This window comes from Argopecten irradians, chromosome 13 (genome assembly GCF_041381155.1).
Source record: "Argopecten irradians isolate NY chromosome 13, Ai_NY, whole genome shotgun sequence".
Classification (NCBI taxonomy): Eukaryota; Metazoa; Mollusca; class Bivalvia; order Pectinida; family Pectinidae; genus Argopecten; species Argopecten irradians.
Window position 1 is genome coordinate 33,870,755 of NC_091146.1, and position 16,716 is coordinate 33,887,470.

Sequence of the window (16,716 nt, forward strand, 5' to 3'; positions counted from 1 at the left end):
CAGCACTTTCTCCGAAATAGCGATAAAAATCTTCAACAATCAAAATCCAAGATGGCTGCCTGGTGGGCATCTTGTTGACCGTTCGGTGCTAAAATGCATTATACACACCAAGGGTCCTATGGAAACCTACATATGGAATTTGAGAGATATCCCTTCAGAACTTTCTGAGAAATAGCGATAACAAACTTCAACTTTCAAAATCCAAGATGGCGGCCTGTCGGCCAATTTGTTGACCGATCGGTCCTACAATGCCTTATGCACAACAAGGCTCCTAGGGGAAACTAAATATGAACGTTAAGACAGATCCCTTCACCCTTCAGCAATTTCTGAGAAATAGTGGTAACGAACTTCAAATATCAAAATCCAAGAAGGCTGCATGGCGGCCATCTTGTTGACCAATCGGTCCGAAATACAATATGCACAACTAGGGTCCTAGGGGAACCTACATATGACATTTGAAGGATATGCCTTTAGCACTTTCTGAGAAAAAGCGATAACAAAAAATGTTAACGGACGGACGGACAAAAGGACGGACGACGGACAAAAATAAATAAATGATATTCAAGTCGCTTTTTGTCAGTGGTCCGTCCTTCCGCCCGTCCGTCCGTTTGATGATGGTGGGCTAAACAAACCAAACACTCCAATATTAAAAAAAATAGAAATGTTTATAATTATGATGAAAAATAGATAGCTATATTCCCAGAATTCTCATGGAAATCATGATCAGTCTCGGACTCTGTCGTCTGCAACTGTTATAGTCACAATGGACAGCCCTGATCTGCATGATCTTGACAGCCTTGGCATCATTTTTAGGATAGGAACGCCTCCAGAACTACAAAATGACGAATTCAGTAGGCCTGTCATGACAGTAACAGAAAGCCACGAAGAAATATGAATTCTAAAAAATTCTGAGTATGCCGAAGTAATTACTGCAAGCACTTTGATTGAATTGCCTGATCTGACAAAGGTTTCTTATTAGAAACATCCATCTCAAGAAATGCCAATTTTGCCAGTTGTTGATCCAAGTCCAGCAGTATTAACACCAATTTTGCCAGTTGTTGATCCAAGTCCAGCAGTATTAACATCAATTATGTCAGTTGTTGATCCAACTCCAGCAGTATTAACATCAATTTTGCCAGTTGTTGATCCAAGTCCAGCAGTATTAACACCAATTATGTCAGTTGTTGATGCAACTCCAGCAGTATTAACACCAATTATGTCAGTTGTTGATGCAACTCCAGCAGTATTAACACCAATTATGTCAGTTGTTGATCCAACTCCAGCAGTATTAACACCAATTATGTCAGTTGTTGATCCAACTCCAGCAGTATTAACACCAATTATGTCAGTTGTTGATCCAACTCCAGCAGTATTAACACCAATTATGTCAGTTGTTGATCCAACTCCAGCAGTATTAACACCAATTATGTCAGTTGTTGATCCAACTCCAGCAGTATTAACACCAATTATGTCAGTTGTTGATCCAACTCTAGCAGCATTAACACCAATTATGTCAGTTGTTGATCCAACTCCAGCAGTATTAACACCAATTATGTCAGTTGTTGATCCAACTCCAGCAGTATTAACACCAATTATGTCAGTTGTTGATCCAACTCCAGCAGTATTAATACCAATAATCCCAAACTTGGAGTTACCACCGAACAGATGGAATATTAAAGGAAGACACAAAAAGACATAGATTAGCCTTTATTAAAAATATTTAAAGTCGCAACAGATCAATCCCGCCAATCAAAATCAACGAAAAGCAGCACAAAATGGACAATCAAAATGTTTGGATGTATATCTATTTTTTATAAACTTGAACCGTCTATTGTCTTACTATTACAAACTTGAATTTATGTTGAATCATGTTGATTAATTCAAATTGTGTAAACAATCCACAAAAGTAATTGAAACAGATGAATTATTGCTTTTATAAACACAAACAATCACATACCGTTCCAATATTTACACAACATGTTTTTTCTAAGAAGTCTTTAGGGACCATTATTAAGATGAATGAACTTGACCTTCCTTCAAGGTCAAAGGGGTCAAATATTTACAGAGCATGTTTTCTCTAAGAATTCAATTATGGCTATAAAAAGCAGGGGAATCATATTAACTTAAAAAAACAAGAATTTCCTTCACACTCAGCACAATAGCTATTTGATATAGTGATTGTGTAATATCAATCAACACAGCGTTCCACTACACATATACAACACAGCGTTCCACTACACATATACAACACAGCGTTCCACTACACATATACAACACAGCGTTCCACTACACATATACAACACAGCGTTCCACTACACATATACAACACAGCGTTCCACTACACATATACAACACAGCGTTCCACTACACATATACAACACAGCGTTCCACTACACATATACAACACAGCGTTCCACTACACATATACAACACAGCGTTCCACTACACATATACAACACAGCGTTCCACTACACATATACAACACAGCGTTCCACTACACATATACAACACAGCGTTCACTACACTTCCACTACACATATACAACACAGCGTTCACTACACAATACAACACAGCGTTCCACTACACATATACAACACAGCGTTCCACTACACATATACAACACAGCGTTCCACTACACATATACAACACAGCGTTCCACTACACATATACAACACAGCGTTCCACTACACATATACAACACAGCGTTCCACTACACATATACAACACAGCGTTCCACTACACATATACAACACAGCGTTCCACTACACATATACAACACAGCGTTCCACTACACACATATACAACACAGCGTTCCACTACACATATACAACACAGCGTTCCACCACATATACAACACAGCGTTCACTACACATATACAACACAGCGTTCCACTACACATATACAACACAGCGTTCCACTACACATATACAACACAGCGTTCCACTACACATATACAACACAGCGTTCCACTACACATATACAACACAGCGTTCCACTACACATATACAACACAGCGTTCCACTACACATATACAACACAGCGTTCCACTACACATATACTAAACACAGCGTTCCACTACACATATACAACACAGCGTTCCACTACACATATACAACACAGCGTTCCACTACACATATACAACACAGCGTTCCACTACACATATACAACACAGCGTTCCACTACACATATACAACACAGCGTTCCACTACACATATACAACACAGCGTTCCACTACACATATACAACACAGCGTTCCACTACACATATACAACACAGCGTTCCACTACACATATACAACACAGCGTTCCACTACACATATATATGTGTTTATGTGATATTCAATACAAAATGAACAAAACTGTGATCTGTATCACACATGATGTGTGATGTTTGCATATGGTGTACAAAATGTATGCACACTATTGTCGATCACACTCAATAATACACATAATATACACAGTGTACATTTACTTGTTTCCAATACTTTCCAACACATGCCTTAATTGTAAACCGATTGAACGATATCAGTAATCAATCGGTTTGTCTGTCGGATTAAAATACATGTAGTATGAATGACTCGAACTCAGACCTGTTCTGTATTCCTGTTCTGTTTTACACATAATTGCTTAATATCAGTATCTAGGACCTTACTAAAATCGTGTCATCAAGACATGGTCAAGGAAATCGAAATGTCCTGACACTGTCAATGAAATTCATTCAAAGTCTTCAAACTGTAAACTCCATCACTACTGTTTTAGGACTAGAACCGAACCCAGGATATCGCGGACTACACATAAGTGAAGCTCGGTGCTATTTTTAGACTGCAGTCGTAAACAGTTATAAAAACAATCTAAAACAAGCGTCAACTATGGCTTATGTAACAATGAAATCGTACAATCTAGTAATATATTATCAGTAACGTATATGCAAACGGCATCTGTCTCAGAGTCAGTACAACTGTCATTGTTTAAGCCATAATTTAGAACGCTTGGTTCTGTTGTCAGTCAGTCGCGATGTTACACAGTCAGACTCCACAGGCTTACGAAAACAATTATATCGGACAGCATCAATCTCTAACATCAAATATTACATATGAACTAATACTAATATCCAACGATAGTGATATCAATCTCTATTAGACATAAAATGCACAACTGCTTACCTTTTATTGCCAATTTTAATTTGAACAGCTAGGCGGCTTCAACGTTAAATACCGAATATTTGGATTTCCGGACATGACATCATATCGTTCTTATTTACCTAGTCTCTTATCAATATAAGCACATAGGCATTTAAATTAAATTCAAGTGGTTTTATTACACACGAGCAGACAGATTTGAAATACAGTCACATGTACATGTATAACCAATAAACTAATAAAATACAATGAGAAAATGTAATACAATGTTGTAGATTTTCACAAAAAGCTGCAAGCGCAGCACGCTTGTCATCATTTGTGTTGTCAACATAACGCGTGAAACAACCACTAGCCAAATAACCCAGTAATTGGATTTACGAACTCCCAAACCCATCGGAATGAGCGAAAAAAATGCCCTCCAAAAAAACAAGCACAAAACCCCAGTGACATTGTAACAAATCCAAATATTGAACATTAACAGCAGGATAAAAAAACCTTTAACCAAACCAAACCACAAAACCGAAAAAAATCGACAAAAAAACCACGGTTATTGTGACATGAAAAATCCAAAATATAGTATATTTTTAAAAGAACATGTGGCAACAAAGCAGTTTTACAAGATTGTGAGACCTCAGGTGACCTAATAAAAGGGAGATCTAACAGCCAGTTTGTGGAAAAAAAATCACCCTCGAAGTATCCAGCACCGCCAAAGCCACACGCGTCAGTTTGTAATCCAGTCACATAACGTTTGCATAAAAAATCACTTTGCCGTCAAAGACCGCCATAAATTGTATCCACCATGAAAGATCCTCAAAATATTTTAAAGAGAGAATGAAGAAGCGTCTACTCTGACAACCATACTAGCCCAATTTAATTTTCCACACAATGTTTGTAATTGTTTAATACTCGCTCTCTTTGCACTAAAATAAACACAATACTTCGCAGAAATCTTTTATTTTGTCTGGAGATAAACTGAGCGATAGGTCACATGTATCGATTTTAATCTCCAAAAATACCAAGCGTTGAGTGGGATCGTCTACCTTGGATCAGCTGATAGTGAAGCCTAAACGACGCAACATACGGAGACGTAGACGGAGTGCTCTGCCACACGAATTGAAGTCATCCTCAATTAGCAGAAAATCATCTAAATAAGCTATGACTGTGGCATTATATCTTTTACGCATGATAACACATACTGAAGAACTAAGCTTCTGAAATATGCTAGGGCTGTGTGAATGTCAAATGGAAGTTTAGCATCGTACATGTACGTTGGAGTTTGAACCCCGCTAGAAACATGTCATATATAAAACGTTCATTTGAGTCCGGTGACTATTAATCTGTACCAACCGGTAAGCAGTCATTAAGTCAAGATATGAATAAGGCTTTATTGATTTTATGGCATGACGCTAGTCCATGTACGAGCAGCTGTTGTCTGAAGTGTAGGTATTTAAACAACCAAAACTAGGCGTATTAGCATCGGGTATAAATCTAATGTCCCCATTGGTTTTTTTCTACCGCTCCTACGGCTCTAATGATTGTAGGTTTATAAGTCGTAATGAAATAGACTAATTCGAGACTAATCTCAGTCTGTACCTGTTTTTCGACAAGTGTCTTAAATTTTGACGTAGATCTGTAAATTTTCAACTTGCTGATATGATCCATACATTAATTGTAGTTAGTCTAAAACCATTACGAACACCCTCCAATATCCACTCTCTTGCCGGGTAGTTCCTCCCACGCATCAAGATGTAAACAGTTCACTGTTGTGGCAGAGGGCGTGGATTTAACCTCTGCCGGTTCCTCCCACGCATCAAGATATTAACAGTTCACTGTTGTGGCAGAGGGTGTGGATTTAACCTCTGTCGGTTCCTCCCACGCATCAAGATATAAACAGTTCACTGTTGTGGCAGAGGGTGTGGATTTAACCTCTGTCGGTTCCTCCCACGCATCAAGATGTAAACAGTTCACTGTTGTGGCAGAGGGTGTGGATTTAACCTCTGTCGGTTACTCCCACGCATCAAGATATAAACAGTTCACTGTTGTGGCAGAGGGTGTGGATTTAACCTCTGTCGGTTACTCCCACGCATCAAGATATAAACAGTTCACTGTTGTGGCAGAGGGCGTGGATTTAACCTCTGCCGGTTCCTCCCACGCATCAAGATATAAACAGTTCACTGTTGTGGCAGAGGGTGTGGATTTAACCTCTGCCGGTTCCTCCCACGCATCAAGATATTAACAGTTCACTGTTGTGGCAGAGGGTGTGGATTTAACCTCTGCCGGTTACTCCCACGCATCAAGATATTTTCACTGTGGTCAGAGGGTGTGGATTAACCTCTGCGGTTATCCACGCATCAAGATTAAGGTCCTGTGGCAGAGGGTGTGGATTTAACCTCTATCGGTTCCTCCAACGCATCAAGATATTAACAGTTCACTTTTGTGGCAGAGGCGTGGATTTAACCTCTGCCGGTTCCTCCCACGCATCAAGATATTATCAGTTCACTGTTGTGGCAGAGGGCGTGGATTTAACCTCTGCCGGTTCCTCCCACTCATCAAGATGTAAACAGTTCACTGTTGCGGCAGAGGGCGTGATTTAACCTCTGCCGGTTCCTCCCACGCATCAAGATATTAACAGTTCACTGTTGTGGCAGATGGCGTGGATTTTAACATCTACTCCCTCTCAGGGCCCCCGTTTTTGGGACACACAGCAGTCTAATTAGCGGATGGCCAGTAGACAAATCTTAGTCCGTGGATTTGGACTTAAATTAGTCCTGACATAACCGAGGATGTAAACATGCGCACTGCTTACTTTTAGTTCACCGCATTCACATTTGTAGTGGTGTCTTTTTTCTTAGCTAATAAATAACATCATAAAAGTGATTATGAAGATAAAAAAGGGAAAATAAACGACGATATTAAAGTCCATTATATTTCTGAAACAAAACAGTAACGTTTATTAATGATAATTAATATAACATTGGAACACCTTATACATATGTATATCGATATTGGTAGCTGAAGATGGAGTAAAAAGAAAACGAGATCCCCTGCTTAAAAAAGATATTTTATGTAAACACCGAAGTGTATGCTTATTTTGGAGGATCTATTAGATAGCAGTGTTATATACTACATTATGTGTGTTGATTTGCTATAAGCTCATCAGAGTTATTCCCCTTTACTTATCGTTCCAATTATATAAATGATACTTTACTATCAATCTATTTTATTTCTGAATCCTAATAATGGTACAATAAATCTATTTTATTTCTAATGTAGTGTGAATTATGTATTTGTGAATCAAGGTTCTGTTATATTCTAAATATCTCTTTAGAATGATTGTATAATTAGTTATCCGGATAATTTTGTATTTCATTATGTACATCTGCGTGAGGAAGGCACTTGAGAAGAAACATAAATACAGAGAAGAAGGGAAGAAAATTGTTGTTGTTTTATTATCTGACTGCATGTTATGAAAAAACGAACTGCCGTACCGGTAATAACAGAGAGATAAAACAATCCGTGTAATTGATATTAAATATACATGTAGATATGTAGATGTGTTTGCTCATCATTTTACAAAACTAAAGAATTAACAATGAACCTATTGTTTTCCGTCAGAAAAGTGAGATGTAGAATTGAATCTAGACTATCACATTTTGGATGGTATCGCATTTATAGCGAGCGACGCTGTCAAAACCAAGAAAACCTACCAAAATGGTACAGTTCGTGTATACTAACTACCAATGATACTACTTTGAGCAAAGTCGCTCCGATTCAGAACTTTGGTCAGAATGTTACAGAAAAATTAGGAGCGTTGCAACACAACTAATGCATCTGTGTGTTAAAATATGTATATGGTTTATACTTAAAGAGTATGTTCAGTGACTTACCTCCTTTTGTACCCGAACTGCTGGCGGCCGCCATTTTTGATTCGTGTAACACACAAACTACAGACCATGTGATTCCCCACCGTGTTTTTACTTAGGTCTGCCTCTAGCCAGTCCTATGAATTTTGGACTAACTTTAGGCTGGACATAACTTACGCCATAAGTAACACGGATTTTAGTCGGAAAGTTAGTCTAGCCTTGAAGTTAGTCGAGACTAAGCTTAGTACCTGATTTAGTCGGCTTAGTGAAACGGATTCCTGATGATGAGTACCCCATTGGAACCTTTCTGTGGTTTGAAGCTCTCTGTACTCCCAGATTTTGGCTGAGTAGTCCATATAGGTGGCAAGGTCGGTCAGCTTTTTTCTTTGTTATAAGAGCATTCATATTTTTTTATGTCTGCGTATCCCCGCTGTTCAATAGATATCTTGTTTAACGTTTTTTGTTTTCCGATTCTGCATTCCATACCACCACCCATAGACACAGTTTCCTATGTTTGAAGGGGATCCCGCCACACAAAGTCAATAATTTGTAATGCCTAGTGCTTTTTTGCTCACCGGTAGACCCTGAGACGAGAGATCAGTAGCGATGATTCAGATATCGGTACTAGGGTACTCCATATTGGAGGGGGGGGGGGGTGGCTGAAGTCGGTGGCGTGGTATCACGAGTGCGGGGAGGTGTCATGGCTGCCGCCTCCGTATCACGTATCATTTCAACAAAAGCAAATAGTGTTCGTATCTTTTCCCGATCATTTTCAATTTCAGCACAGATTTTAGCCTTTTTGAGAGCCCGTTTGACCTGTTTTAGCTGCAATTCCAAATTCTGTAGTTCAGGATCCGGATCGTCCACCCTTTCCACATTCTCAGTGTCACAACGTCTAGGCCGAAATCGTCTCCCGTCACACTATCCTCAGATTGGGAATGACTATGTTCCTGTACGGAGTCGTGAAATTCCGTCATCCTTTTGGTCTCGATGACATTGTATGGTGTAGATTGAAAACGATTTAAACTAGCAACAGTCAGCAACCGCTCCAGCACAGCATGGCGAGAACACTTATAATAAAAACGAGGCCGCGTGACAAGTAGATGCAAAGCTAGCATTTTAAAATACGAAACTATCTAGAAGTCAATTTACAACTAAATACTACATTATTCCTGGAGAAATCTCTAAACAACATGAAAAATATACCTAATATTGGGACCATTGTGTCGGGGTTTTGTGGCACCTATCAAAGACTTAAAGGAACCATTTTATTCAGGAAAACCATCATCTTTTGTTTTATTCAGAAAAAAAATCATGTTTAATCAATCTTTTTCATTTTCTGTCAAAAATAGAGAGTAGATTTAATAACAACCCAGTAATGATTTAAAAGTTGAACTATATGTCGAAGTGGAGTCTACTACATACATTCTACTAATTTGATTTAGCGATATTTGATTCCGGATTTTTATAATTGATAATCGGAATGGGAAAGGACAAGAATTTCAAATATAATCGATAATTAGCCCACTCACTACAATCGGGTCTTATACAAAATGTAGAAGAACAGAGGAAACAACACATTCCTGACGAGTGCCCTGCCAGGCAGGGATCCAGCGTGAAAAACTACAGTTCCACAGGCTGAACAAAAATGAAGTATGATCCGTCGGCTGAGTGACGGAATTGATCCGTACAGTACATGCATTAACACCACATAATAAACTCACACCAACCCTTTAACAGTGTTTGATTAGACCCAATTGCATCTTCAGCTGATACATCTACATTTTATTGACCACCTTCATCAAGTTGAAGTTAATGACTTGTAGAGTGAGCCAACGTAAAAACTAATAGGCAGAACAGATTGCTGATTTTTAAAATGCTAGGGTTCAGGAAATCGAGGAAACTGTATGTAGATTTCCGTACATATATATATTTCTAAGCCAACCTGGATATACATATACATGAAGAGTTGTAGGCCTGACTAGCTATATATATACATGTAGATTTGTAGGCCTGCCTAGCTATACATATACATGTAGATTTGTAGGCCTGCCTAGCTATACATATACATGTAGATTTGTAGGCCTGCCTAGCTATACATATACATGTAGATTTGTAGGCCTGCCTAGCTATACATATACATGTAGATTTGTAGGCCTGCCTAGCTATACATATACATGTAGATTGTAGCTGCTAGTATAATTACTATTTGTAGGCCTGCCTAGCTATACATATACATGTAGATTTGTAGGCCTGCCTAGCTATACATATACATGTAGATTTGTAGGCCTGCCTAGCTATACATATACATGTAGATTTGTAGGCCTGCTAGCTATACATATACATGTAGATTTGTAGGCCTGCCTAGCTATACATATACATGTAGATTTGTAGGCCTGCCTAGCTATACATATACATGTAGATTTGTAGGCCTGCTAGCTATACATATACATGTAGATTTGTAGGCCTGCCTAGCTATACATATACATGTAGATTTGTAGGCCTGCCTAGCTATACATATACATGTAGATTTGTAGCCTCTAGCTATAATATCATGTAGATTTGTAGGCCTGCTTAGCTATACATGTACATGTAGATTTGTAACCTAGCTATACATATTCATGTAGATTTGTAGGCCTGCCTAGCTATACATATACATTATATTTGTAGGCCTGCCTAGCTATACATATACATGTAGATTTGTAGGCCTACCTAGCTAAACATATTCATGTAGATTTGTAGGCCTGCTTAGCTATACATATACATTATATTTGTAGGCCTGCCTAGTTATACATATTCATGTAGATTTGTAGGCCTGCCTAGCTATACATATACATGTAGATTTGTAGGTCTACCTAGCTATACATATACATGTAGATTTGTAGGCCTGCTTAGCTATACATATGCATGTAGATTTGTAGGCCTGCCTAGCTATACATATACATGTAGATTTGTAGGTCTGTCTAGCTATACATATACATGTAGATTTGTAGGCCTGCCTAGCTATACATATACATGTAGATTTGTAGGCCTGCCTAGCTATATATATACATGTAGATTTGTAGGCCTGCCTAGCTATACATACACATGTAGATTTGTAAGCCTGTCTGGCTATACATATACATGTATATGTGTAGGCCTGGCTAGCTATACATGTAGCTAGAATGAATAACATTGAATATCAATTGAAATAGAGGCCATTCAACACATATAGTAAATTAGCATTTCCGGACAAACACAAATTCAAAACAGGTAATATAGCCAGCCTCGGCCATGTGTAACGCCATTCCCTGGTATAGGACTCTATCAGTGAGTCTTACGTGTGTGTATAAAGAAATCGTTAGCGCGTGAAGGCAGCCATATTGTTTCTTGGCAACATCACAACAAACTCTATCGAGAAGAACAATGTCTGGTAAAAGTGTAAAGTTTCACTTTGGCGACAAATATAAATTGTTTTCTATGTCGAATAATAAATCGATCAACACATGTAGTTATAATTGTCATTGTTCAGTCGCTCGGTAAAGGAGCCTGCAGACAAATAAAACTGTTCAAAACCACTCTGTTAGTCTTACGTTGGCTAACTTTTTTTCTTAAACGGTGTGGAGACAACTCCAGGGTAGTAATTATATGTAGCTGTGACGACGTAGCTCTGAACGACGGACGAAAAATTTCTGACAGATGGACGTCGTCAGAGCTACAATTTCTAAAATAAACTGGTCATTTATTTACTCAATGTAAAATTATGTTTGTATAAGCACATTTCAATGGCTCGCATCTCCGACACGGCTCACCTGGCCGCGGGAATGGAGTGGAGGCAGGGTATGATTATTCGTTCTAAATTCTACGGAGTTCAAGAACTTGTTAATATATTCGTACACTGTAGCTCGGCACGTTGAGCTATGTGTTCATGTGTATGAACGGCAGTGTATTGTATTTTTTAGATTTCGTAGTTGCGAGTCTGTATAGTGGTACTCGGTTACTTGCTACATGTAAGACAAATGAAACAATGGATAGTGGATATTTCTTGCCAATTTTATTTATTCTACGTTATTACGTTTTTGTTGCAATCTTAAGTCATAAACGGCGTCATGGATAGCAATTTGAACTACCAGTGACTAATGAAGTTTTGAGGGTTAACCAGCATTAACATTTGAGACACTTTTCGTGAGTTGATCTAATGTTTATCATCGAATAATCGAGGCGACCGTCTAATATTTTGCACTATTTTAAGGTATTCTGTCTGGCGTTCATTACTTCAAGCACCACCACAGGTTTATAAATGAATTCATCAATATAAAAACATAAATACATATTAATAAATAGGAACAGTATCTTTTCCTTAATCGTATTTTGAAGTTGTAGGATGATCAGTTAAAATTGTATAGTCACAACTGTAAAACTGAAGGTGAAGGTGTTCTGACAGTAATACTTACGGTATATGTGTTTGTTGTGTAAAACCGATCCGGTCCGTGTACGGAATCCGGAAGGTGTTCTGCCTAGATAACATGCCAATATTGGCCCGATTTTGGGTAATGGTCGTACGGTCGGGTGACCGCTGGCAGTCGGTGTACTATCAATGGCCCAATATTAGCCCGATGTAGTAGACCAACGGTTGGGATGATAAAGCTTGTCCATTATTGGCCCGATATTGTACGCCCAATGGTTGGCCTGCTTACATTGGTTAAATGTTGGCCCATTATTGGCAAATTGGCCGTTTCCGACCAAGGCATTTTAAGATGTGTGACAGAAAAAAAAAACTTCCAATAAAATAGTAAAAACAATAATATGATGTACTACACACATTTGCTAGAATTTCTCTAATGACCGCGAGTTGATTTATGGTTTGTACCGTAAATAATGTAAATATAAACAGCAAACTTTTTTCTGTATTTTCTATTTCATTTTTTTTATCTTTCTCCTCTGTGTGTATTTGCGAGATTCATTGTTTGAAATTAGATTCTTGGATATTTGTCTTCTGGTCATACTTATACCATTATATGTACAACGATTTACAAATGAGTCTAATTTCCGCTGACCGACACTATCAATGATCCCCATCTGGTATGAGTCACGTGACCATTCCCGCCAAAAGCATCCCCATTCATTTGTCTCTGGACCACACTCTATAGCTAGCTGACCTGGAGCATACCAGCACACATAATTCATATCAATTGAGTTTTGCTGATATATAGGAAGAATTACTTCAAGACCACAACCAAATTGTAAGTATAGTTACTTTTGTTATATTATATTAGTTAATGATCAATGATAATGTAATTATATCTGTTCAAGGTAAATGCTACAATTAACATTACTGCTGTCTGACCGATTGTGATGTACACATCGTTTTGCATACGTTTATAGTTCCATTTACATGTTCAAACTAAAGGCATTGCTTGTTTATTTACTGGATAGTTAATATTTCTCAAGAGTTTGTATTTGCCTACCATATACGTTAAAAATACACGTTGTGTAATGGTGATTTTGTGATTTAACGTACAATAATATTCTCGAGAATGAACAATTTATAGTTATCAGGCTGGCAGTGGTACATGCATGTAGATGTAGATAATTAACATGTTATAAAACATGAACATAATGTGCATGCATATCATGAGACCTATATCATTAGAAACAACGAAATATGTTATTTGTGAAAGGTTGGGAACGTCCTTCTGAAAATTTGGGTAGTTAACAATTAAGCTGAAAGGGAGTGGGCGGAAATGCTGCTAGTAAACACTACCATATGTGTCTAAACCGCATGGTCAGTGTATGCACTGTATAGATGGTGAGGAAAGATAACATCCACATACACAATAACATTATTTCATAAGTGGTATCAGTTATTTGTCCAATATGATGAAGTGTTCGAAAATTCTAATAAAGAAGTACCATTTTACAGCATTAGAATTATACATCAGTACAGAAAATTTCTTTTGTTATAGAATTATAATTAATATTGATATAATCGGGCGGCATACCATCAAGCCTACTTTAAATAAGCAACTAAAGAAGTGAAGAGTTATATAATTACATGTATATACAAGCTATTGGGATTACAATTTTGAATACATAATCCAATATTGAAATAGTTGTGATGTATTGATCATGAATAAATTACACACCCTTCACAACATTCCTCTGCAAAATGAAACTAAAATCCCATTCCCTGTATTTCTCTTTCGGTCAATCCAAAACACTGACTACTAGTCTCCCTCCAGGCACTTAGTAAGAAGGTTACAGATAACAAAACTATAGCATCATCTGATTGTGATGGAAATCCCCAGAGTATGCGCAAATTTTGCTGCTTGGATACAGATAGTACACAAAAAGTATTTAGAAATTTGAGAGAACAATTGAAACAATAAGGGAGTCATTTGACTAATAAGCTAATGTAGAAATTTGTTTTAGTTTACAAGAATGATTGTTTCAGGAAATAATGTTATTTTTTACTTTATTGTCACAGATTACCAACCTGCTAACAATTGGTGGTAACTGACACAACCTGCACTCGCCGGATTCAAACAAGTTGGATCAAGTTGTTTAAATGGCAAAGAAAGGGTACCAAAAGGCAAGCCTTAATCTGTGCACAAGTAAGTATGAAATTTGGTCATTGTATAATGTCCATAAAGGGAAGACATATTATACATGTTTCTGTCAAACTTTGATATTATACCGATAAGTACAAAATGCCTTAATCATTATGCAAAATCATTAAATATTAGATATTAAAATTTAGTACTTATACCGTACGATAAGTTATAATTAGCTGCATTTTGTTATCGAAGCAAAGCTTAGAAATATGTTGGCAGAGAATGAAAATTAAGCTCAGATATGGACATGGAAATTTAGAAATTTAGACCTGTATTTAATAGTATACCATTACAATATTTCAATACATTTTAATAAATGTATTTTTTTATTAAAGAAGCTGTAAGAAAAAACAAAATGACATATAATGCGACAGATGCTGAAATTCACAACATCATAAAAGCCTTGTGTTGCACTTAGGAGATACAGAGGGAGGACGCAAAGAAAGGCAAAAACAAGAAGCTGGCCACTATATACAATAGTTGAGACTGTCCAAGAAAGTGGAGATTCAAATCAAATTAAACGTCTAAAATAGTTTCTTTGTGTCAATTACTGGAATTCCTTTGGAGAGATTGACATTTTCCATAACTGACATTTAAAAGAAACATACCTGTGAGACAAGTTATACAAACTTAATTGGTGTTATTTCTTTTTATGTCCAGGAGAGTAAAAGGTTATGAATACACCAACAATTAACACATATTTGGGAAATACCACAAAAGATTTGATCCATAAAAAGCAACTGGCATGCTCTTTAATCTTTAGAATGTTTTTTAAAACATTTGTTTATTGTTTTTGAAGTAAGAAAAATACACTACAATGTTATTCCATATCTAATAGTTGCATTTTTCTTTACTGACATTTGGGTAATTTAAAAAATAATATCATAACAGGTTATTTCATCATTTAATTAATATCGATTTAAGTTTTGGAATCAAGATTTGTATTATGTCTTTTTAGGAAATAGTTATTTATATGGAAGAATTAGAGCTTTTAAAGTCTATATTGATCAAAAGAATCAATGTACATGTATTATCAAATGTTGAAGTAGCCTGTTCAGCTCATGTGGAATGGATTGCTGTTTAATCAGGAGTCATGCGATTTTATGGCATTAATGAGACAGATATTTACCAAGCTTAAAATTAATTAATGCTTATATTTCGCATCGACCTAATGGATCAGACAAATCAACATCAGACCAGCATTGGGCCAACAGATAGCCTGAATTGGGCCAATGTTGGGCCAATATAAATGCTAACATCTACATCGGCCCAATGTTGGCCTAACATTCAAAAGCCGACATGCCAACATTGGGCCGACACTGAACCGACACTCTGGCCCGACAATGGGCCGATTTGCAAATCAACAACGGGCCAATGTCAGCTGCCATTATTGGCTCGATGTAACTGCCAGCAAGGCCTATATTGGGCCAACATCGGCATGCTATCTGGGTAATATTTACGGTGTATGTCCTTGTTCTGTAAAATAGATCCGATCCGTGTACGGAATCCGGAAGGTGCTCTGGCAGTAATACTTACGGTGTATGTCCTTGTTCTGTAAAACTGATCCGATCCGTGTACGGAATCCGGAAGGTGCTCTGGCAGTAATACTTACGGTGTATGTCCTTGTTCTGTAAAACTGATCCGATCCGTGTACGGAATCCGGAAGGTGCTCTGGCAGTAATACTTACGGTGTATGTCCTTGTTCTGTAAAACTGATCCGATCCGTGTACGGAATCCGGAAGGTGCTCTGGCAGTAATACTTACGGTGTATGTCCTTGTTCTGTAAAACTGATCCGATCCGTGTACGGAATCCGGAAGGTGCTCTGACAGTAATACTTACGGTGTATGTCCTTGTTCTGTAAAACTGATCCGATCCGTGTACGGAATCCGGAAGGTGTTCTGGCAGTAATACTTACGGTGTATGTCCTTGTTCTGTAAAACCGATCCGATCCGTGTATGGAATCCGGAAGGTGCTCTGGCAGTAATACTTACGGTGTATATCCTTGTTCTGTAAAACTGATCCGATCCGTGTACGGAATCCGGAAGGTGCTCTGGCAGTAATACTTACGGTGTATGTCCTTGTTCTGTAAAACTGATCCGATCCGTGTACGGAATCCGGAAG

At 37.7% G+C, this 16,716-nt stretch overlaps 1 protein-coding gene and 1 long non-coding RNA gene across 5 annotated transcripts in view; one reads left to right on the forward strand and one right to left on the reverse strand.

The window, feature by feature from the left end:
- Nucleotides 1-16,716, reverse strand: part of LOC138306390 (uncharacterized) — a 256,651-nt gene that overhangs the window by 207,441 nt on the left and 32,494 nt on the right. The gene's annotated exons all lie outside the window — the stretch shown is intronic.
- LOC138306403 (uncharacterized) lies at nucleotides 13,135-15,424 on the forward strand. The gene is made up of 3 exons (XR_011205853.1): nucleotides 13,135-13,223; nucleotides 14,468-14,594; nucleotides 14,930-15,424. It is a non-coding gene; the product is annotated as an uncharacterized lncRNA (long non-coding RNA).